Source organism: Cibotium barometz, chromosome 15, assembly GCF_041138505.1.
Source record: "Cibotium barometz isolate CiBa-2024 chromosome 15, ASM4113850v1, whole genome shotgun sequence".
In the NCBI taxonomy this organism is placed as follows: Eukaryota; Viridiplantae; Streptophyta; class Polypodiopsida; order Cyatheales; family Cibotiaceae; genus Cibotium; species Cibotium barometz.
Window position 1 is genome coordinate 30213805 of NC_141060.1, and position 24481 is coordinate 30238285.

The following is a 24481-nucleotide window of genomic DNA, read 5'->3' on the forward strand; positions in this document are numbered from 1 at the left end:
GCCGATACGGACACAGTGTGTACACAGTGCTACATGGCATGGCCGGCGAGCCGGCCCCACACTGGTACGGTTGATCCCGGTGGTTCCAAAATAAATTGCGGCGAGCCCGTCCATATTTGTATTTTTGACCAGATTGATTGGCTTTGTCGGGCAACGTCGGCTACGCGCTTACCGGCTATAGCCAGTATTTCGGTGATGGGGTAATAATCGACGGGGGATTGCCCAGTTGGCAGAAGGATTCCCAATCGAAACCAGCGGCCAGCGGACCCAGTCTGGTTTTTCAAAACCGCCCAGTTTTCGCGCTTACAAAAATGGGCCTTACGGTGTTCTCCCGCCGATGCCAAGCGGCAGTGTCTCATTGGCTAGGCACACCTTTCTATGCCAGATAAGCGGGAACCGCTGCTAAATATGGAGCCGACGCGGCCATGTCTGTTGCGGTGTCCTGGCAGTGTGTGGGGCGCGCTGCACTACCCCATTGTCCATTTCAACTTTCATGTTTCAACGCATGACCCACATACTAGGTCACTTATCCTCTGTACCCACCTTTGCCTTCCCCCACTCTACCCTGCAGGCTTCTAACAGAGATCATCACCACACAGTCCAGGTACCCTCTGTGCTTCGTTTTCTTCACCTTCCTCTTCTTAAAGCTTCTGCTTTAGTGATTATGGCTTGTCGACTTTAGTGTATTTCCTCCCTTAGCTTGACAGTGAAACTTTGTGAAAAAACTCCTGATCTTTACTACCCTGCTTAACCTTGCAAATTTCAATTTGGGATGTTGGATTTAAGGACCCAATTCTCTTGTTGGCTGTCCTGCTTTCAATCTTTTGCAGTCTCACGGATGAGTGGGTTTTATCCTGCATCTCAGCGTAGTGGGCGGGTAGCATTTACCTTGAAGTGAGGTTTTGGTCACTTTGACAGTAGCTGCTAACTTGATTTGTAAATACGCCCTGTGAATTACATTCGCAGCGTGGTTGTTGAGCCCCTTGCATGGCAGATTCTTCAACTTGGTCGTATACACTGTGTGAAGTAAGCACAATCAGCTTCTACCTGCAGTAAAGGTGGTGTTCTGGACCTTTGACCCTCTGTACTGCAATGGAAGGCCATGATGACTTCGGATGTCTCGGGACTCTGGACTTAAAAAGAATGGAACTCACGGGGGACACTGATGCAGATGTGCTGCAAGATGAGGATCTTAGCGATGATGAAATAGATGTAGATGAGCTTGAGAAGCGGATGTGGAGGGATCGCATACGGCTGAAACGGATCAAGGAGCAACAGAAGTTGAAGTGTCATGGGGATAGGCCCAAGCACAAGCAGTCACAGGAGGCTGCACGCAGGAAGAAGATGTCTCGGGCACAAGACGGCATTCTCAAATACATGCTGAAGATGATGGAGGTATGTAAAGCACAGGCCTTTGTGTATGGCATTATCCCTGAGAAGGGAAAACCTGTGAGTGGTGCATCTGACAACATCAGGGCATGGTGGAAAGAGAAGGTTAGGTTTGATCGCAATGGGCCGGCAGCCATAGCCAAGTATCAAGCAGAAAATAGCACATCAGGGAAGGTGGAAGGCAATTCATCTGTGGCTTCAACACCTCACTCTCTTCAAGAGCTTCAAGACACTACTCTCGGTTCTCTGTTATCAGCACTTATGCAGCATTGTGATCCGCCACAGAGGCGTTTCCCTTTGGAGAAGGGAGTATCACCACCGTGGTGGCCTACTGGTGATGAGGAATGGTGGCCCAAATTGGGTTTGCAAACAGGGCAAGGGCCTCCGCCTTACAAAAAGCCTCATGACTTGAAGAAGGCTTGGAAAGTGGGAGTATTAACTGCTGTAATTAAGCACATCTTTCCTGACATTTCCAAGATTCGAAAGCTTGTCCGGCAGTCAAAATGCCTCCAGGACAAGATGACGGCGAAAGAGAGTGCAACATGGCTTGCAGTCTTGAGTCAAGAGGAGGCCCTAGCACGCCAGCAGAGTAACATAGCAGGTGTATTGACCAGTGATGGAGCTATCGCAACTGGTAACTCAGGGACTGTGTCAATCAGCAGTTCAAGCGAGTATGATGTGGAGGGTTTGGATGATGCTCTAAAGCTGTGTGGAAGCGAAGGTGGTTGGGATGGGGAAGCACTGAGATTTGACCCATTTGTCATGAAGGTTTTTAAGCAGGAAGTTGATCCAGACGATGACTTGTTAGCGTACTCCGACAGGGGCTCGGTTGCATTGCATGCTGTTGAGGCTGGAGAGCTTGGAAGAAAGAGGAAACCTTCTGGAGAGTTTGCCAGTGTCTCGGCGGTCTATACATGTGCATATGAGCAGTGTCCATCCTTCAAGAAGGCAAGTGGGTTTTTGGACATCTCTCACCGAAATCTGCATCAACTGGGGTGTGTATACAGGCCAGAATCAACAAGTGTAGTGCAGAAGGTGGAAGATTTTCAAGGCACATTAAATTCCATTGTTTTCGGGTACCCCTCACAGGCATATTCACATTGTGAAACCACAACAGTTTTCACGGGCAAAGCAGGGGAGGGTGTGTTGCAAGACAAAACACCTCTTCTAGTTCCTGGAGGAGGGCAACAACCTTTGTCAAATTGTGTTGCCAACTTTTGTGGGTTTTTGCAGCATTCTAGTCCTGCAAACGGGAGCAGCAAGATCTTTGATGAGAGTGAACAGCTTGACTTGACATCATACTTGCCTGTTTTTGATGAGAAAGGAATTTCAAGGGCTATCATGGATGAGAATGTAATATTTGGGCCGGGATACATCATGGGCAATGATCTAATAAGCAGCATCCAGGGATATCAAAAGGACTTTCATAATGCTAGCAAGGTGCTAAAATGCATGGATTCAAAATCTGATGCTGACTTTGGGGTGAGTTCTTATGTCCACCACCGCCCGGTCACCAATTATTCAGTGAAAGGAAACGTGGGCTCTCTAACTTATGATGATGGTGAACCAATACTGTATTATGGAGCATAGACTTTGGATGGGTCTGGACCGCAACAATTCTGTTTGCCATGGTGTCAACCATGACAATCTGATGGTCTCTAGCCGTCAGTGGAAGTTTTGTATTTGTAGGAAGATTAACTAGAAACTACTGACAAGAAGGCAATTGTTTTATACAAGAACCTGAAGGGCTTAGTGGACTCAAGTACACGAGTTATGTTTCTCAAGCCGCTACCTTGTCAAAGGCTCTCTGATGTACATGGCTATGCATTTTAACCAATATAATATCACTTCTAGTTGTGCTGCAAGTGCAGGCGAATGTAGAGTTCATTGGCTTAGGTGAATGCAAAGTGAGTCATTTTTTTTTGCTGAGAATTAAGGACCTAGGCTGGTGTATTGTCCCTATTCTTTCAGATTGGCTTTATGTGGGCTCATGGTTGGGCTCAGTCCCCTCACAATACCCTAGTGGTTGGAAACCATGACTCTCAATGGTGGGTTCAAAACCTCCTGGAGGTCACTGCCCTTGCAAGAAAGGGGTTGGCATGTTGGTACTCGCCACACCCACATCGCAAAGCGTAGTCATCTTTGGTGCAGGGACATTAGCTGCCATGGACATGAAACATCTGTGCCATCTGGCTCCTCAAAGCTTAATCATCTTTGGCACAGGGACATTAGCTGCCATGGTTATCAAAGATTGCGACTCTGCTCCCATGCATGGTTTTCCTAACATTTGTGCAGGTGTTCATGCCAGCCTGTAGTAGGGTGGTACTACCTTATGGTGCTCGGGACTATGGGACCGTTACTTACAATATAGCCTAGGGCCTAACCTTCATTTTGAAGGCTATGTTTGTCTTAAATTTAGAGGGATTTTCTAAATAGTGGCCTTCTTTTGGATGCTCTCTGAAGGCTTCAAATTTCAACACCATACATGGACCCAACTAGTATGAACACCCCACATCATACATGGAGGGGGGTATCCAGCTATTAGGTTTTTGTGTGTTTCTGCATTGGTTTGAAAGGAATCAGCTCTTCAAGGATTACTTTACTAGTTTTATTTTTTTGTCTATGAATGCCATGCCATGCCGTGCCATGCACAGGCAACCACTTGAGAAGATCATCCAAAGGAAAGGCAACTACTACTTCAAAGTAGAGGCCTACTTCAACAAAGGAGGATCTAAGAAGAAGGATCATACAAAGGGGACCCAACAAGGACTCCCTAAGGAGACATGTGACTTTTGTGGAGAATAAAACCATGTTGAAAAAGACTGCTTTTTCATGAACAAGGCTCAAAAGGCCTTACTTGCAGGAGGAGACTCAAGTGAGACGAAAACAACCAAGTGGAGGTCTCTTGTGAGGCCAACTATGTTGTAGATAAATGGTCATTCTAGACCATCTAGGACCATGCCTCTCCTGTTGGTCACCTCTCTATTCTAAGCATTATGTATACATTGTAAGTATAACTAGTTTCCTACATCGGCACCATCATTGGTCATCATAACTACGTAAGACCAAAAGAGCACTAGCAGTGTAAACCATGACTAGAAGAATGACCTAATAGGAGCTAACATTGCCATTGGGGGGAGGGGGTATTGGAATCGCATTATATATTCATGCCTAGTACCCAAGGGATTATAGGGGCTAAGGTCTACATTGGTCTAAGGTTATTTGTTCATGTAAAAGCTCTGTATGATGTAAAAGGGCACGTCCCTCATTTAATGGAGAGGTGGAATGATTCTGAGCTTTATGAAGGAGATGTAGGGGTTCCTTCCTCATTTCATGAACAAGTTTTTATCAGCATCTTGATGTATCCAAAAGCTTATTTAAGAGGCCCAAAATTGCTGGATGGAAATACTTGATTATGTCCTATTAATCTAGTGAAGAGTGCTAGCCATTTCTTATTAATTTAATCACTTTTGTTTAGTTTGTGTGCCATGCTTAATCATTATGGATAATCCTCACTTCTTTCATCTTCGGAGTTGGCACACTAGGGGAGTAATAACTATTATAAAAAACATAATCACTAAGATTATCATATGCCAAATGATCATTGATTGGTCATGAGTCGCTAGAAATCCTTGATAGGCTTCAATAAAGACATGCTACTAAAGAAGCTGTATTAACAAAATTAACACTAAGCTTCAATAAAGAGATGCTACTAAAGAAGTTGTATTAACAAGATCAACACTAAGCATCACACATAAGATCTATAGCTTAGCAATATGCAAGAGATAAGATATCCCCAAAGGACCACTTAGAATTACTCCACCAAGAGAGATTACAAATGCTTGCACATATGAACCATCTAGTGTGAGTCTCTCAAATGTATAGGCTCACCAAGATGAGGCACCTAGATCCACTTCCCTAGCCCACTTGGCCATGTGCCCTCCACTAACTAGAGGTGCCATGAATGCCTAGGTTGACCCACCTAACCATGGTACCACAAAGTAACCATAGTTATGTGAACCTTAGACCATGTTCTATAATTGTTGTAATCTACCACAAAGGGTTTTTATGTGACCATACAACACATGTTAGTAGATCACATTTTCAACACCCACTAAACTCTGTGGCTTCCGTTGTTCTTTGAGGAGTAGTTGTATAGTTGTATCATGCTCCTTAAAATTGATCTTCCATGGCCTCCCCGCATATTTTTGGTCTCATACATGCGCATTATACTCCGGACAATGCTTTGACTCACCATTAATATCAATGACCACAATGGTTGACCTCTTGTGACGTGCAGTTTCTTTGTGTCACCGATCAAGGGGGTAGGTGCCTTATACATGGGTGTTCCTTTAGTTGCCTGATTGGTTGTTCGACCTACTTAGGCTAGGCTTGTAGACGTCCATTCCGTTAGTTTCTCCAAGCTTGCAATCCAAAGAATGACATGGGAGCTACTTGTTCTTGTAAGAACTTCGCACTCACACGAGAACTCGAAGACCATGTACCATTCTTCATTATAGCATCATATTCACTTTGCATTGCAGCCAACCAATTTTCTGATTTTTGTGCCTCATCAAATGAAAGAGGTTCTTCCTCTTCACACATACTAGACATAGCCAAAGCATAACAATCTGATGCATAAGAGGCATGCTGAGAACGTGAACGAGTACGACTAGACATAGGTGCATCAATTTTACTATCACGCAAGGTTTGCACTAGCCATTTAGGCATACCTCTAGCCTGCTCATTTTCAGCCCTATCCTCATAAATTACATCTTGTAAATCTGCATCAGAAATAGGCTGATCTATGATGTCGTTTAAAATCTGCATAGGCTGAATATTTGCCTCAGTAGGAGTTACATTTGAATTCCCACCTGTAAATAGAGGCAACAATGTATCAAATACATCCCGTGAGCTCGCACCTGTCTCTTTGGTACATGATAACAAAGGCTGCACAGCATCTTCCACAAAAACAACATCTCGACGACTAATCAAGATACGCTTTGACTGCGGATGATACAATCTGTAACCCTTGCTCTCAGCACTGTAGCCAACAAAAATGCATTTGACAGCCTTATCATCCAATTTTCTGCATTGTTGCACAGGCACTAAAGCATAGGCCAAGCAACCAAAGACACGAAAGTGACCAATAGAAGGCTTCCTGCCATGTCAAGCTTCGTATGGAGTAATAGACTGCAAGGCCTTAGTGGGACACCTGTTGAGTACATATGCAGCACACATAACAGCCTCAAGCCAAAACGCATGTGGCAAAGCTTGGCTCTTGACCATACATCGTGCCATCTCCATAAGTGACCTGTTTTTCCTCTCAGCAACACCATTTTGCTGAGGGGTATACGGCACTGTACATTGGTGTTTTATCCCACAACTAGCCAGAAATGCATCAAACTCTTTAGACATGTACTCCCCCCCTCGATCAGAACGGAGGGTGCCCACATTACAATTGGATACATTTTCAACCATAAGCAAAAACTGTTTGAAGCACAAAAACACTTTGGACTTTGCCTTCAATGGATATACCCATGCATGCCTTGAGTAATCATCAATGAAAGTCACGAAATACAAGTGTTTACCAAATGACGGAGTTTGCATAGGCCCACATACATCACTATGTACAAGTTGCAATTTGCGATTGGCCCGCACAGAACCATCCTTTGGAAATGAAAGTCACGAAGTACAAGTGTTTACCAAATGACGGAGTTTGCATAGTTCCACATACATCACTATGTACAAGTTGCAATTTGCGATTGGCCCGCACAGAACCATCCTTTGGAAATGCAGAACGCTGCATTTTGCCCAAAATACAGCCTTCACAAACATGTTTCAATGGTGCCTCAAGAGGGGGCAATGAAGCAACCATATCAAATTTTTGCAAACGCAGCAAACTAGCAAAGTTCAGATGACCAAAATGAGCATGCCATAGTTTTGCATCTGAAACTGCCTTTTCATCAGAAACTGCATTTGCTGAATCTTCCACACACTTGTCATAAGAATTGAGCCTATAGAGCCCACGAAACAAGGTGCCAGATACAATAATCGTATCACCAGAACTCAAATCATGAACAATACATCTGTCATCCCCACAAATTTGACTACAAGTCCAAGTCTGGCAAGCGCAGAGACAGACAATAGATTCTTCTTTATCCCTGGCACATACAAAGCATCTGAAAGTGTGAAAGCGTTACCATTTGCAGCAGTAAGCATAATTTTACCAATGCCCTTCACTGGGTAAGAAGCATTATTGGCACATGTGACAGTATTTCCATTAGGGACAGCCTCAAGAGAAGTGAACATATCACGATGCGAGGTAATGTGCTTTGTAGCACCACTGTCAAAATACCATACATGAGAGTCAACAAAAACTACCAAACATGCATCATGTACAGATGGGTCATACTGGCAATACACGCTAAACGCCCATTCTGTATCCTGCACAACATTTGCAGAATCTGCATTTGTAGAAGCATCCGCTATTGTGGCTGCATTCGACTCTTTCTTCTTTGTCTCTTTAGCCTTTAGCTTAGGGCAATTCTTAATGACATGATCATTTTCCTTACAATAGTTGCACCTGGTCTTTTTCTTGCCTTTATCAAGAGCCTTCTCAGACTTATTCATCCACAAGGTGCCAAGCATCTAATCCCACTGATTTGTGCCACCTCCCCTACATTTGGGGGCACCTTTTCCTAGAATCTTTCCACACCCCTATATTCACTCATGCTACCCTTGATTCTCTCATTCAGTAGATTTTTCTCACCTTTTCATTGCTACCCACTCAATTACAAACTCCTTTTTACAGTCTCTAGCTAAGAGCTTGTTCCCGCACACACCCATTCACTTGCATATTTCAACAGTCACCACCAGTACACCACATATGTCTGCCTCTAGTTCTAACAGACTTTGGTCTAACTCTGACTTTCCATTTGTCTTAGATGAACTTATAGAATAGTCTTCATAACTACCCGCAGAAGTTGAATCAGCTTCCCTCTCTGTTTCTAGCTTCTCTCCAATCTCCAATATTTTACCTGTCTTTAGATCATACCTGACTCTTTTCCCCTTGGGTCTGTCAACAAACGGGTCAATGCACCCTTTATACCAGTCTTGTTTGGACCTCATAGCAATGAGCCAAGGTCTTCCTAATATGATAGGGTATGCCCCAACCCCAGCTGGCATTATATGCATGTCCATCACAACCTTCTTCCCTAATACATTCATTTCATGGCCTCAATTACACCCAGGCACTTGACTTTAGAATTGTTGACCATTTATGGACTTCCCTATTACTTTCAAGCCTAAGTCATGAACTGCTTCCTCTATCATAACATAGACTTCGGCTCCACCATCAATATACACTTTACTTACCTTTTTGCCCTGTATCTAGACATCTACAATTGGCAGAATGTCAGACACCCTACGTAGCTACACTGTCTTAACTTTGACTCTCCTGACAATGGCCAACTTATGCCATTGTCTTCTTATATTTGAATTTAGTTGTAGCTGGCCATAGGTGATGTCTGCCTTCTTATTCTTGACATTTGACAAGAGGCTATGAGGAGGAGGTTCCCCTTCTCCCAGCTGAAAGTCATCCATCCCAATTTTCCTCCTCCTAGCTCTGACTCTCTCCTGCTTTACTAGACTCAGGCTTCTCCATGGGTGCCTTCCCTTTCTCTCTTTTCTTTTTTGCCCTAGTCTCCCCTCTGATTAAGATCTTTGCAACTTGGTTCTCTTGTTTGCTAACATGTTTGCCTCATCTTCCTCCTCCTCTTCTTCAATGGTCTTCAACATATTTACATTTCGTAAAGGACCTTGTGGTGGTACCTCACTCTCTTCTTCCATTGTTCTGTTGTGGTCAGTCTAACTGCCTCAACATAGGAATTTGGGTCCTTGAGTTCAAATTTATCATTTATGACTCCATGTAGCAACCCTATAAACCTGTCATTCTTTAGAAAATCAGGAGGTACCTATTTCTCCCCCAACACCCTCACTATTTTCCTCCAAACTCCCTCAAATCTATTGACAAAAGCAGCAATTTCCTCTTCCTCCCCTTAGTATAACGTGTCTACTACACGTGTTGTTTTTCATGAGATGGGCAACTGGTATGCTGCTGAAAAAGAAGCTATGGGGCTGATGTGAGTGGAAATGTGGTTGCGCAGAATGCAAGTCAGCAATCATAGTCTTTGAGTGGACCAAGAGAGTCCTCATCTAGTGGTTCAGTTGTTGATAGACCATGGAGTGGCAGGCTGCTGCGTCATAATACCAGTCCTGCAAATGTGATTAATACTTCACATAAAGGCAAAGAGAAAGTGGTTGAGCCCCTTACTATGCTTGACATTTCTACAGGGCATTCTCATGTTGGAGAGTCTAGTGGCTCAGAGATGAGCGTTGATGAGGATCTTGGGATACCAGCTATGAGAACACCTGGTGTAAAGAAGGCTATGGAAGCTAGGAATGCAAAGTTACGAAGATCTGGGAAAGTGAAGAATGCTATGGAGAGGTTTACCTATGATGGTTATGTGGCACATCACTATGCATACATGGCAAAAGTTGTACAGGTTGTAGAGCCCACATGCATTGATGAGGTTGTTGGAAATGTGTGTTGGGAAGTGGATGTACAAAGTAAAACATAACAGTGATGAAAGCATAAGCAGGTACAAGGCTAGATTGGTAGCCAAAGGATATGCACTGACATATGGCATTGATTATGAGGAAACATTTTTAGCCCAGTTGCCAAGATGGCAATAGTGAGAGTTGTGATAGCAGTGGCTGCGTCAAAGCAATGGTCTTTACATCAAATGGATGTAAAGAATGCATTCTTGCATGGGGATTTGCAAGAAGAGGTGTATATGTTGCAGCCACCTGGTTATGAGGATGTGAGTCACCTCGAGCATGTTTGCAGGTTGAAGAAAGCCTTGTATGGCTTAAAACAAGCACCAAGAGCATGGTCTGACAATATTTTTGAATATCTTGTCACTATTGGCTTTCATGTAGCCAATGCAGATTTCTCGTTGTATGTGAGACACAGTGATAGAGGGGTTGTGCTTGTTGTCATCTATGTAGATGACTTGATCATTACGGGGGACCATGATGCAGAGATCTTTGATGTAAAGATCTTGCTTAGACAGAAGTTTGAGATGAAGGATCTGGGGGAGCTCAGATATTTCTTGGGCATTGAGGTGATTAGGTCACCACATGGTATTGGATTACTGCAGAGACATTATGGCTTGGACATGGTATTGGATTACTGCAGAGACATTATGGCTTGGACATGTTGTCCAAGTATGGTATGACAGGCTATAAGCCTATCTCAGTGCCATTGGATCAAAATGGCAAGTTGAGTGTGCAGATTCAGGAGAGATTTTGGAGGATCCTACTATGTATAGGCGCATAGTAGGAAGCTTGATCTACATGACGATCACCAGGCCAGATTTGAGCTATGCTATTGGGTTGGTGAGTCAGTTTATGCAGGTTCCTTGGAAGCCGTATTTGGATGCATTCAGACGCATACTGAGATATGTTAGGTCTACTTTGCATTGTGGACTATTTTATGAAACTGGGACAGAGATATGTGTACATGGGTACACAGATGCTGATTGGGCTGGTAGTATCTTAGATAGAAGATCTACTAGTGGCTTCATGTTTTCTTTGGGGAGTGCTGCTGTGACTTGGAGCAGCAAGAAGCAGCCTACAGTTGCTCTATCGAGTACCGGTGTTGCTATGGCAACATGTGAGGTAGCTTGGTTGAGAAAGCTACTTGCAGATTTGTGTCTATCAGTGGGGATAGACAAGTTGTCATTTTCTGTTACAACATTAGCAGTATACACTTGGCCAGGAACCCAGTTTTTCATGCTCGCACGAAGCATATAGAGGTCCACTACCATTTTTTTAGAGAGAAGGTTTTGGCAGGAGACGTTGACCTTGTTTATGTCAGCACATAGGATCACGTCGCTGACATCTTCACCAAAGCATTGGGTACAGAGAAGCTCTGTAGATTCAGGGCTTCGCTTGGTGTACATGAGATAGAGTTGAGCTTGAGGGGGAGTGTTGGGATATCGAGCTCATCTAGTGAGGCGGTGGACACTGATGACCCACCTGGGGGATAGGTCCCACACTTACACCACTGGCATGGTTGGTGAGATCATGGGTGATATGCGGCCAGTGGGATGACAGGCTGTGTGACAACCATTCTAGAGACTGGCATAGTACACTATAGAGAACCCTAGTATGTATTTGGTTGAGTACCTTTTCATATAGTGTGTACTCTTATCTTTGTATATGGTGTGTTGAGTGTTGTGTGAAGAAGAAGAAGATTTTCAGCCTCTCACCTTGTGTGTTCTCTTTTAGGGTTTTGTGAGTGTGTGTGCTTGCAAGAGCTCAAGCTCTCTTCTCCCCTGCATCTTTTCAATAGGCATCCAGCAATTCTGTGACCTTCGAGAACTGGAATCCCTCCTGTGTGCAGCAATTTTCTCCGTTGCAGATCTTTCTCTCTCTTTTTATTCACACTTTCTTCTCTCTTGTCTCTTGATTCTCCCGTTCGTCTCTCTATCCCCTCGTAAATTGTCTCGATTCCTCCTTTTGCCCATCGCTGCCTCGCTACCTTTCTGGAACAAACAAGCCGGCTTTCTCCATCCCCCATACTCTTACTATTTTGATTTTTTAGCACCACCTAGGATTCATTACACATCATCATTTATTTATTATTTATTGGCACCCTCCATCTTTGTTTTGAGCTTTGGGCATATCTCACAACGTCAAGAGAAAATGTGCGATTTTACTCTGCATTTGGAATATGCGCATGAGCAATCTCTGCCAACGTGGGAGTAGTGAATCGGCTCGCCTTTTCACCCCAGCCCTGGTAAGAGATCACCTTCTTGAAGAACTCTTTACCATAGCCAGGGTTGGCTATTTGTGCCAACTCATGTTCTCTCTTTGTAAATAGATCCTCCAGAGCATCTTTGTAATTCTTATCGAACATTTCTACATCCTGATTGTATTCTCTACTCCCTTGCTCAGGAAAGCCACTAACATTCTTTTGGTACGTGGCATCAAACAATATTTGGTCAAATATTTTGTTTTTGGGCTTGATCCTGTACTAGACTAAGTGCTATTGATGCCTTTGAAAAGATTTGAACTCGATTTGAGCTCATTTGAACTCGAAGGCACCAAATGTGGCCTCCCCATACACTCTATTTTTTGCACACAAAATAGGAGATTAATCTCACTAATTAGTGATTAAGTAGCACTAATCACTATATTTTTGGTGCAATTGATGGTTCAAACATATCATTGGGTATCTGATACAGATCTCTATCCTCATACAAATGGAGAATTTACTCAAAAAATGTTAATAGCCCAAACTCTTACCTTTGAGATAGTAGTGAGTAGTGCTAAATTTTGAAGCCTTTAGAGGGTTAAAAATCCCTCCAAGCCTTCTAGAGAAGGCCTCTTCTAAAATTGGGTTGTAGGTAGAAGGCCATCAATTAAATTTTTTTAATGTAGATATGCATATTTATATGAATATGAAGGCTAGCTAACGTCAAATCAAAATTGGCCTTCTAATTGAAGTTTGGGAATTTTGGTTTCTTGATTTTGATTTTGATCTTTTTTGATTTAATGTTTTGATTCACATGAAGAGGTTGGTTTTACCATTCCTACTCTTACTCCATACAAATATTGTACAACCCACCCACACACGAAGTGAAATTGCCTTTTTATCACTTATGAAAAAATACAATGAATAGCCAACGGGTGTGTAACTCAATTGGTAGAACTATTGGGTTCCACGATGTGAGAGCTTGGGTTCGATGCCCACGGGCTACACGATGGTACGCACAAATCCACCTTCCGGAAGAACAAAAGAAATACAATGGGTAATTTGATTTTCACAAAGTAGAAAGTAATAACTCCTTAATCTAGTGCTTCCAAAGAGTTGCAAACCCCTTGAGAGGTTTTGATTTGGTACTAACATTGCTTAGCTAGCTGCTGGCTACCCTCATGTAGAGCATGCTTATAGAGACGCTTCACATGTATCTTGTTGTTTTGGCAACCATGTGGCGATGCTCACATAGGGATTTGCACTTCACACAGAGATGCTATCAAGGCGCCACACAACTTAAACAAGTTACAAGCTCACATAGGGCTGACATGCTTGGTTGAAAGTAGATCTCATGCAAGTTAAAGGGGATTTATGCTTCCCATAAAGATGTCAGCCACAGCAAGGGGCCACACAGAATATGCTGACGTGCTTGCTTGAAAGTAGAGCTCACCCAATTCTTGATGAGTGATGAGAAATTTCTCATGGTAGAGCTGACATGCTTGGTTGAAAGTAGAGCTCCCACAAGCCTTGATGAGGAGGAATTTCTCATAGTTTTGAAAAATGCTCTCTCTGTTTGACTTTCTCACTCAAAGAATGACTCGAAGAATCATCATCCTCACCTTTCTCAACCCATAGTTTTTAAAAATGGACTCACTCACTCACTCACTCACTCACTCACTCTCTCTCTCTCTCTCTCTCTCTCTCTCTCTCTCTCTCTCTCTCTCTCTCTCTTAGAGATAATGTTTGACTTTCTCACTCAGAGAATGGCTAGAAGTATCATTATCCTCACCTTTCTCAACCCACAATGGTTGTAAGACCTTATCAACACTTATCTAGTAAATGACCCTACAATGGAGAGTTAGGTTGGGAAGAGACAACCCGGGCCAACCACATCTTTAACCAAGGTGTTAGATGGTTTGGTGTTCAAATTTTTGTGATAATCACACTAAATGCCCACATTTGAGACAAAAACAAGGAGTGTGCATAATGTAATAGAGTAAAAAATCATGACACAACTCATTTCTATAAGAATAAGCCCATGAGGCAACAACCATACCACCCCTACTGCTCTACGACCCACAACCACCTATCTGAGGAATCAAGCTCATAAACCAACTCACGATGATCAACCACCTATCTAAGGAATCAAGCTCATAAACCAACTCACAATGATCAACCACCTATACCAAGGATCACTCCTCCTCATAAACCAACTCACAATGATCAACCGCCTATCCTAAGGATCACCCCCATGAACCAACTCACAAAGACTCAAATCATGGAAGGGGAAAAGGAGGGGGAAACTGTGTACATCAAACCGCTAAAGAGGTTGCCTAAATTCTTAAGCCACTATGTCACATATGGTGATAATGCATACCATGTTCACTAAAACCAAAGTGCAAAGCTCAAGAGGGAGGGATATTAACACCTTTAGGGAAAGACCACCCCTACAATGCTTCCATTATCACAAGGACATGAGAGTTTCCTATGAAGAAGGCCACAATGGCACCACCCCAAGCCTAACGAGACTACTAATCCACACCACATATAATGATAATGTATAACCTATTTACCAAAGCTGCTAAAACCTTGAGGGAAAGGGAAATTGATGCCTTTAGGGAAAGACCAACCATGGAGTGTTTACATTGTAAAGGACATCACCGTGTTGAAGAGAGTTTTACCGTGAAGAGAGTGCTACCGTTTGTAAAGGACATCATTGTGTTGAAGAGAGTGTTTCCATTGTAAAGGCCATCACCTCATGAAAGAGTGCCCTATCAAGAAGAGTGTCCAGCCATCACCTTGTGGAAGAATGCCCAAGAGCCCAAACTATTGGCAAGTCACTTGGAGACGATCAATGAAAGAGAGATGGACCCATCCATACCGTTCCTCTAATGCAATCACTTGGAGAAGATAACAAAAGATCTGCAGATCATGAAATTGAAGAGGCATTCACTTCTTGTCTGCAAAAAGGACTCAAGGGTAAGCCTAAGTCTTACCTACTGAGATGAAGTCTCCAAAAAAGCAAGGATCACCCCAAGACCTAAATATGTAGAACCAAGAAGATAGGGAAAGGGGAAGATCACATGTGATAGGTTAGGAGGGCTTAGGTGTGAAATGGACCCTAACATTTCATCATCTTCTACGAAGAGGATATAGTTTTACAGCCAACCATGAGCAAGACAAAGAAATGGTAGATCCAAACAACATGCCAACGAAGCTAGTAGCATACCCAAACCCCACAGAGGAGAAGAGTAGGCTAGAATCCACTCAAGAGTTGGGCTCTCCTAGTCATAGCAGCAGGAACTTCCAAGCACCAACTTTACGTTGCTCAAAAGGATGCCAAGAAAAGAACCCCCTCTCTAGATAATAACCTCTTTAAGAGGAAACCTTGGAACTAGGCTCGAACCCATTAGACATGATTTTCAATGTCATATTCTCCAAGATCATAGGGGACAATTTGACAAATCCCCACTTTGAAGGGCCAATGCATTATAAAGGGACAATGCATATTCTTTACACCATTACATTCCTACATAGATACAAAAGTGAGATCCTCCAAGCTCCATGAGACATTAGTGTGCTCTCCGCCTTCCTCCCATCGGAGGTCCAATTTCCATTGACTCTCCTTGCATATCAAGAGACAACCCAATATATCTACAAAAGAAAGAACATTCTGACATTGTTGTTCTCTCCTTCTTCCTCTCATTTGAGCTCTAGTTTCCCATTGTGAGCTCTCCTTGTTTAAAGGAAACCTAATATTATGGAAGGACTTGAAGGAGTGGACAAAAGACTGAGAAGAGTGCATTGAAGAGAAACCCCTGGACTTTTGAGATGAGTCCAAGGATGAAGAACCTATTGGGGAGACGTAAGAAAATCCTAAACCCTCCCTAAAGTGAACTAAGTAGGTCTCACTATTTTGAAAGTGATGACATATGCATGCAACACTACCATTGAAGAATAAAGTACAAGGGCTCACAAGTCACAAAAATCTTGGATGGAGGTACTGCAGTTAGCATCCTCATGAAGCAACAATGCTACAAAAAAATTGGGGATAGCTAACATTGGACTAAACGAGTCTAATGGTGAAGATAGATGAAGAGGCCATCACAAAACCCATCGGATTTTTGCAGAATGTTAAATTTTTTTTTTTTGGCTTGAGCTTTTGTCACTCATTTGTGGTGATGAACTTTGCTCATTAGTAGCCAACTCCTACACTAGCATCATCCTAGGTAGCAATAGTCCTTATATGCAGGAAGCAAGACTTAACCACCATGACCTGGAAATTGATCATATCCACATTTAGAAGAGGGACCAAATTCTTAAAGATAATCTACGTACATGGAAAACCCATCCCATGAATAGAGGCCCTAAAAACACAGTCATCAATCATGACTGTAAAGACCACATAAGTGAACATGTGCCTTACATGCCATAAGACATTGGATGAACATGAGAACTCAAAGTTTGCTCCACTTTTAGAGCCTCAAGTCTCTGCTATCCTCACAACCATGATAATTCTTCATACAAGGAAAGGAACACGTAATTTCACTTTAAATGGCCAAGAGACTGCTTTATTTACATGCTCAAGTGTACATGCTTGCACTCGAGTTTGAAGGGGAACACTTATGATCAAGTGGTGGTAGCATCGGGACATAAACACACTAAAAAAAATGACTTGTCTCTCTTAAAGGAAGGAACATTGGCTTCATTATGTTGAAGCTATTGATGCTTATATACATTTCTTCCATCAACGACAAAGAGGGCTCACCATTACCCACATTTCGGACAAATTTGTGGCTAAAAGGGACAATGAGCTATTGAGCTTTGAGTCACCAAAGAAGTTCTCTCGCTTAATGAGAAGAGTTAGAAACAAATCCTTGGCAAAAGCAAAAAGAGATGCCAACAAGCATTTTTTATCAGAAAGTATAAGGATAGAAGATCTTTGATAGTCCCATAGTATTTCAAACTGTAGGATGTAGGAGATCGCCTTGTGTGCACTTCAAGGACGCTAAAAGAATCCATGATGTTGGAGACTAGAGTGTGTGCACTTTGAGAAATCTAAAAGAATCCGTGATGGTAAATACATGACGTTGAGCCTGGAAAGTATTATGATGTACCATGATAAAGGTCAAAGACATTTATCTCACTTGTTTAGGCAAAGATCCTAGGCTTGTATACGTAGGGAAGGACTTGGCTCCAAAGGAAAAGAAATATCTTATCAACCTCCTTATAGAATTTAAGGACTTCTTTGTGTGGAAGTACATCAACATGAAAGGTGTGCCTCCCTCGAAGTAGTGAAGCACACCATTCCCACCATTGTGAAAGGGGATAAGCCTTCATTATCAAGATCTACACTTTCCACCTTGCCTTTCATCCCTTCTTGGCTATTCTAGCCCTTGTACTTTAGCACTTTAGCTATAGGTCTAAGCACAGTAGAGAGAGAGAGAAAGAGATAAAGGCGTGAATAAGCTATAGGTCTAAGCACAGGAGAGAGAGAGAGAGAGAGAGAGAGAGAGAGAGAGAGAGAGAGAGAGAGAGAGAGAGAGAATGAGATGTGAATAAGCTACAGGTCTAAGCACAGTAGAGAGAGAGAGATAGAGAGAGAGAGAGAGGTGTTAATAAGCTGGAGGACTAAGCACAATAGAGAGAGAGAGAGAGAGCTATGGAGATTTGAGTTGCTGGTTTTGGGAAGAATGGAGTGTAGGGAGTTGAAGAGAGTGATGTTGGAGGGGATAATGAAGTGTAGAGAGAGAAGATGGAGGTGAAAAAAGCTCTTTTATGATATAATATGATTTGGTTTGGGTTTTTAGGGGGGGGGAATCACTTTTTGGAAATTTTGAAAAAAAACCCATTTTTTAAAGGGTTTTTGACCCACAAGATTGATGGGGGCAGACCAACCCCTACTTTTTGAACCCCACATTTTTATTAATGAGGAAGACAAGCCTAGTTACCCCCTACTTTTGCAGGAGACCAAATGTGCACACTGCTCTCTTTCCATTGGTCCATTGCTAATGAGGGTCATTAGTAAAGGGCCCAAAAGATGTCCAAAGGCTTTCTAATGTTTATTCATAGTGCCTAAGGGGTCTTCTATGCAAAAAAAGAGTGGGTCTGGGTAGTGTCGACATCACACTCGTTCGGTGTCCGCCGCATGGGGGTGAAACTTTGTGAGTGGGTGCATGTGAGATAAGGACATGGGTCACCCCATCAATTGTCCTTTTGGGCACATTTTGACAAGTTTCCCATATAAAGATGCTCATGAATCTTTTAAAATTGAAAAAGTAAAGAGTCCTCTCACATGGAGCCCATAGGGACCCTCTCTTTTCCACATGTCAACATCCTCCATATTCCACTTAGGATTTCTAGAAGGATTCCTCTTGATCCCACACTTCTCCACACTCCTCCACATGCCCTTCATGTGCTTGGCATGTGGTCTCCATATTATTTAAGTATCTTATTGAGTCCACGTAGACATCTGGCCCACCCTAAATACATGACTCATTTCTATCTTCCCAATACAATCCAATAATATTTCCTTCGCAAACCATTCTATCCCCATACCAAGGTATTTATAACTCATACACATGGTATTTACAATGATTCATACTCACATCCACAATCATTCTAATTATTCTAATTAGTATCAAACCCATATTTGTTATTACATGAGATAAAGTAGTCTTCATTAAATGATTGACAAGCCGCAACGAGATTAGCCGCCCCAAAAGCCGTCTCCCGCCACCAGCTTCTCCATCATGCTTCTCGGTTCCCATGTCTCTATGGATAGCTTCTCCATCTCACATTGTGGACCTTGCAAGATTCTCCCACAAGTTTCCACCTTATTGTTATTTTTTGAAAAAAAGATATCAATTTTTGTTGTCACATCTTCCCCCCCCAGCAGAAGCAGATCCCCAAGCATGTCTTAGGGGTCTACTAGCCATGGTATCCGAGGGCGAAACATCTTTAGTCGGTAATCATTGGCACGTCCAGGAACCTCTTGACCATTTGCATCTTCCAAAAGATAGGTGTTGTTTTTAAATTTTTTCTTGGGTCCCTCCCAGCGTCAAAGAAGCTTCTTATCTAGTCGCTTCTCTACACGACCATCAAATCTCATGAGACCAAGCTTCCTTCCTTGAGTTCTGGCTTCTTCTTCTTCTTTGTAAGAGCGTCATGCCTTGCCTTGTGTCGTTGTTGTGCTACCTCCAAATGTTGAAGTGATTGAAGCCACTTCTCATCCAAGGTCTCCAGCATGTGTTTCTTCTTCATTACTTGATCGTGGAAAAGATGTGCAAAGGCTTGTGATTTCCAATTCTATTGGCAAAATGGCCTCCACTCCATACACTAGGTGAAAAGGTGTGAAACCAAGAGAGTGCTTATGAGTGGTTCTATAAGCCCATAGGACCTCTGATACATGCACATCCCACTTCCTTTTCATAGCATCCACTAGCTTAGACAAGGATCCACAAAGAAAACCATTAGTCTATTCAACTAAATCATTGCACTGAGGATAATAGGGGGTTGACATGACATGATTTATTTTTAATTTGTGCACCATAGAGTTAATCAAGTCATTCCTAAAAGATCTCCCTCCATCTGTAAGGATTTCCAATGAGCATCCAAATCGGGCACATATGTACTCCTTGAGAAATGATGCCACAGTTGTTGTGCCTTATTGTTGACCGTGGCCTTTGCTTCTACCTATCTAGTTGCATAGTCGGTGGTGGCAACCAATATATAATACTTCCCATGTGTGAGGAGCGAGGAAGTGGGCCTACAAAATCCAATCCCCATCTTTCAAATGGACCATATGCTGGAATGGGATTTAAAGGTCCAGGGACCAATTGCTTGTGCCCATATGCCTGCCCCACACCTCACAACTTCGACACCATTCAACTTCGACACCATTCATGGACATCTTTGTTGAGTCAAGTCCAATAATAACCTGCGCTAAGGATCCGAGTAGTGCTAGCTGAAGCAAAGTGACCTGAATAGTCATGACATAATTCCATAATTCTTTTAGATTCTTTCAAGCTCACCTTATCCTTACCTTGCTTGTATAGAATGTCACCAAGGATTGTGTAAGGACGAGCTTTCCTTGTAAGTCTTTGCTTCTGTTGAGGGGTCAATCCATGAGGGATGTATCCTTTATCCAAGTATTGTTGAACATCTTGGAGCTCTGGCCAACCTGTATTCATCAATGCAAGAGTAGCTTCTTTGAAAGAAGCCAAAGCTTTAGTAGCCAATTCATTTGCCTTTTGGTTATCCTTCCTTTGAATATGCAAAAATTTGCAAAACTCAAAAAATTCTTTGAATTCCATTGCTCTTTTATATAAATCTTGCAGATTCAGACTTCTTACTTTGTATTTTCCTTTCATTTGCCTAATGACTAGTTGTGTAAGATTCCTCCTCAGCCTGAATAATGAATAGGCTCTACTTCAATCCCCTGTAATCATTCCCTATTTTTGAATACAAGAAAATATTATTTTTCCTTGTTTTTGCCTAGAGAGATGAAATATTCTAGAGAGTGATAATTCAATATTGAGATATTTTTGGATAAACAAATTCTCCTAATATCAAAAATATGTTTGCTTGAAACAAAAAATCAAAATAAATTTTCCAAGGTGCATTAGGAATCAATTAAAAATGATTTAAAAGACCTTAGACTAAGGGTTAAGATTTTTTGAAATTTTTGGATTATGGTCCAATTAAGGTTCCTATGGGCCAATAAGATTAATCCAAGTGTTGAGATGAGATAAATCCAATGAATAAAAGAAAATACCCAAAAATGAGTGAATGCCCACATAAGATGAAGAGTTGACTGAGTACAAGGTTTATTAGTTAAAAACTATGAGATATTACTAAAAAATTAAGATATTTTGGTATAATGATACATTTTTGACACCTTGGTAAAGGAGGGGGAGAGACATCAAGGAGGCACCTATTTCACACATGTGAATGAGTTTTTAATTCCAAAATATTAAGATATTTTTATCTCTCCTCTCTTCTGGATAAAATTGGATCAAAAAGGGAGCTAAACTGGTCCAAATCTTGTCCAAATTCAGCCAAACTAAAGCTGGAAAATTCTAGAACTTAGTTGGACTCAGTTACTAGCCTCCCTTACCTATAAATAGACTCTCATTCTTTTGTATTCTCATCTGTAAAACTAGACCATGCTAGTATTGTATTAAAATAAGTATATTTTCTATTATTCTTTAAAAATCCTCTACATTTTGGAGAGATTGGAGCTTCTCTCTCTCCTCAACCTTCCTTGGAGATTTCCTCTCAACATATTAACCAATTGATTGGTTGGGGGATTCTTCTAATAAGAATAGAGAAGCAAGCAAATCAAGAGGTAAGATGTGATTTTATGGTTTTTTCTCTACTATTCTAAATGTTTTTCACTTCTCAACCCCTCTCAAGCTTGAGAAGTATTCAAATGAATGGTTTTCAATGCAAATGAAGCTCTCTAATGAATTCTAATTGATTAAAAATAAAAAGATTATCTTTATGCTTAATTTAGGATGTTTTTTAAGTATATCTCTCTCTCCCCCAAAGAATGGTCATTCCTATGACCAATTCTCTATTCAAATAATGCTTCTCATGGAGTAATTCTTAATTCTAAAATCAAACTCTATGCTAGTTAAGCTAGAGGCCAAAGAAATGGCTTTTTAATGTTTTTATGTTGCATAAATTATGATGAACTTATGATTTAGATCTATTGATAGTTAATCCATCATAATTGGATTTAAATCCACAAATTGGATTTAGATCTATTGATAGTTAATCCATCATAATTGTATTACTAAGTTTTATTCTTTTGAAAATTATTGAAAATTTTAAATAATAGTTGCAAAGCTAAAAGTGGAATTCTTGGTATATTTGGAATATTGTTATTTAATTTAAAGAGGAATTTTAGATAGATTAGTTTTTGATAAAAGAGGAACTCCCATGACATTTGGATTGCACTCATTAAATGAGAAAAAGAGGAATTTTAAGCTTATTAAAAAAATAGATATTGGTATTTAGTTAAAAGAAAATTTTTATGATATTGAAGAAAAGAAAGAATTGAATTAATTTTTGGTGTCAAAAGATGAATTTTCACCATAATTCTACCTAGGGAATTAAGGTTGAGAAATTAAGTGGTAGAAAGAATATCTTTAGATATTTTATTTGGTTAAATCACTAAATTGGTATTTACCCAAAAATAGATGTTTATCAAAGAAAATCCTTGTTAAAACTAGAAATTAATACATAAGTCATTTTTATGCATAATGTGAAAAGAGGACTTCCTACCATATTCTAGGATTAGTCATCCTATGTTAAAAGAATAATTCTCATCATATCCATGGAAAATTAATTTTTAATGTTTATGCATAAATAGTTAATTAGAGAAAAAGTGAAATTTTTAGTAATTTCATTTTTATGATAAAAGAGGAATTCCCATGATAATGGAGATCCATGTATTTCAATGGAGAAAGAGAAAAATAGGTATATTAAAATAATAAATATTTTCATTTAAAATTAAAGAGAATTTTTAGTTAAATTTATTTTTATGCATGAATAAATGAATAAATGAATAAATGAATAAATGAATAAATTTTAGTTAAATTTATTTTTATGCATGAATAAATTTAAATGATGAAAGAGTAATTCCCATCATATTTGGAATTCAATCATTTAAATGAGAAAAGTGGAATTCTTAGTATAATGGAATTAATGGATATTTTTATTTAATTTTAAGAGGAATTTTAGTTAAATTTATTTTTATGCATAAGAAAAATTTAAATGATAAAAGAGGAATTCCCATCATATTTGGAATTCAATCATTTAAATGGTAAAAGTGGAAGTCTTGGTATATTTGGAATATTGGTATTTAATTTAAAGAGAAATTTTAGATAGATTTATTTTATGATAAAAGAGGAATTCCCATGACATTTGGATTGCACTCATTAAATGAGAAAAAGAGGGATTTTAAGCTTATTAGAAATATAGATATTGGTATTTAGTTAAAAGAAAATTTTTATGATATTTAAGAAAAGAAAGAATTGAATTAATTTTTGGTGTCAAAAGATGAATTTTCACCATAATTCTACCTAGGGAATTAAGGTTGAGAAATTAAGTGGTAGAAAGAATATCTTTAGATATTTTATTTGGTTAAATCACTATATTGGTATTTACCCAAAAATAGATGTTTATCTGAAGAAAATCCTTCGAATGATTTTGGTTAGACCACGAGAGGGACGGATAGTAAACCTACTTGTCCATCTCTCGATTTGAAGCAAAAACTTTGTGACCAATTCCAGTTCCTAAATACAAAGAATAGACTACTGTTGAATTAAACTAGTTTTCCTTTTACCGAAATCACCAAGAATCTAGTTGGACAATCAGTCAAATGATGGGTAGATTACCCTGATGAGAGATCAAGGATTCTCATTATGAAACTGGGAATTATGGAAAAAGGGGTTCAGTGTGGAGCCAATCTCAAACCGGGAATTTTACTTGCATAGAACCTCTGTTTTCATTTAAAGGACTGTTTTACGCTAGAATGCTAGAGGAAGCATTTGGCATGTGTTTTACTAAGAGCAGGTTTGTTGCAACAGTTGGCGAGGAGTCGTCGAGGGACGTCGCTCGCGGCAAAGCCTGCCGAGGTCTTGACCAGCCTCGGTACGGTTAAAATGGTGTGCTTTCGGTACGATGGGCAAGGACCAACAAAGCGGTCCCTGAGTGAAGTGATAGGACACCTAAGTAGGATCCTAGAGGGTTTTGACTAGGTGATGCATGGACTCGCAGTTGCTAGGTCGAGAAAGATTCGGATGGACTAAAAAGAATGACTTTTGTGAATCAAATTTTGATATTGGATCTCGTTGGTTGGCCAGCTAGTCTTCAATGGAGATTCCAGAGGACACATTGAGGACACATTTTGTAATACAATGGACTCATAAATTTGGAGGATGATGATCAGTAATATTATGATTTTTATTGAAGGATTGTTTTTAAAGACAGTCGAATCTGTTAAAAATGGCAATTTCATATCGGGTGTGTACGTGGTATGTGAGATCCCTGTCTCCCCACCGCGCAACAAATTCAGGGGTGCTAGCAGCGAAAGAGACTTCTTGCACTAGGCAAGGTCCCACACTCAGGGCCTTGCCCACGGATATCCGGACAAGAGACTAATCCATTGGTTCTTCCAAAACCAAACCCAGAAAAACTTCCCTTGCCCGAAAAGCACGGGCGATTCCTCCAGGATAATTTTTCTCTAACGTAGTC

At 40.8% G+C, this 24481-nt stretch overlaps 1 pseudogene across 1 annotated transcript; it reads left to right on the forward strand.

Annotated features, from left to right (window-relative positions):
• The first annotated feature begins 453 nt into the window (after positions 1 to 453).
• On the forward strand, positions 454 to 3254 carry LOC147631165 (ETHYLENE INSENSITIVE 3-like 1 protein pseudogene; annotated as a pseudogene). Its single transcript, XR_015267541.1, has 2 exons — positions 454 to 604; positions 831 to 3254. The product of XR_015267541.1 is annotated as an ETHYLENE INSENSITIVE 3-like 1 protein pseudogene (transcript).
• The last annotated feature ends 21227 nt before the right edge of the window (positions 3255 to 24481 follow it).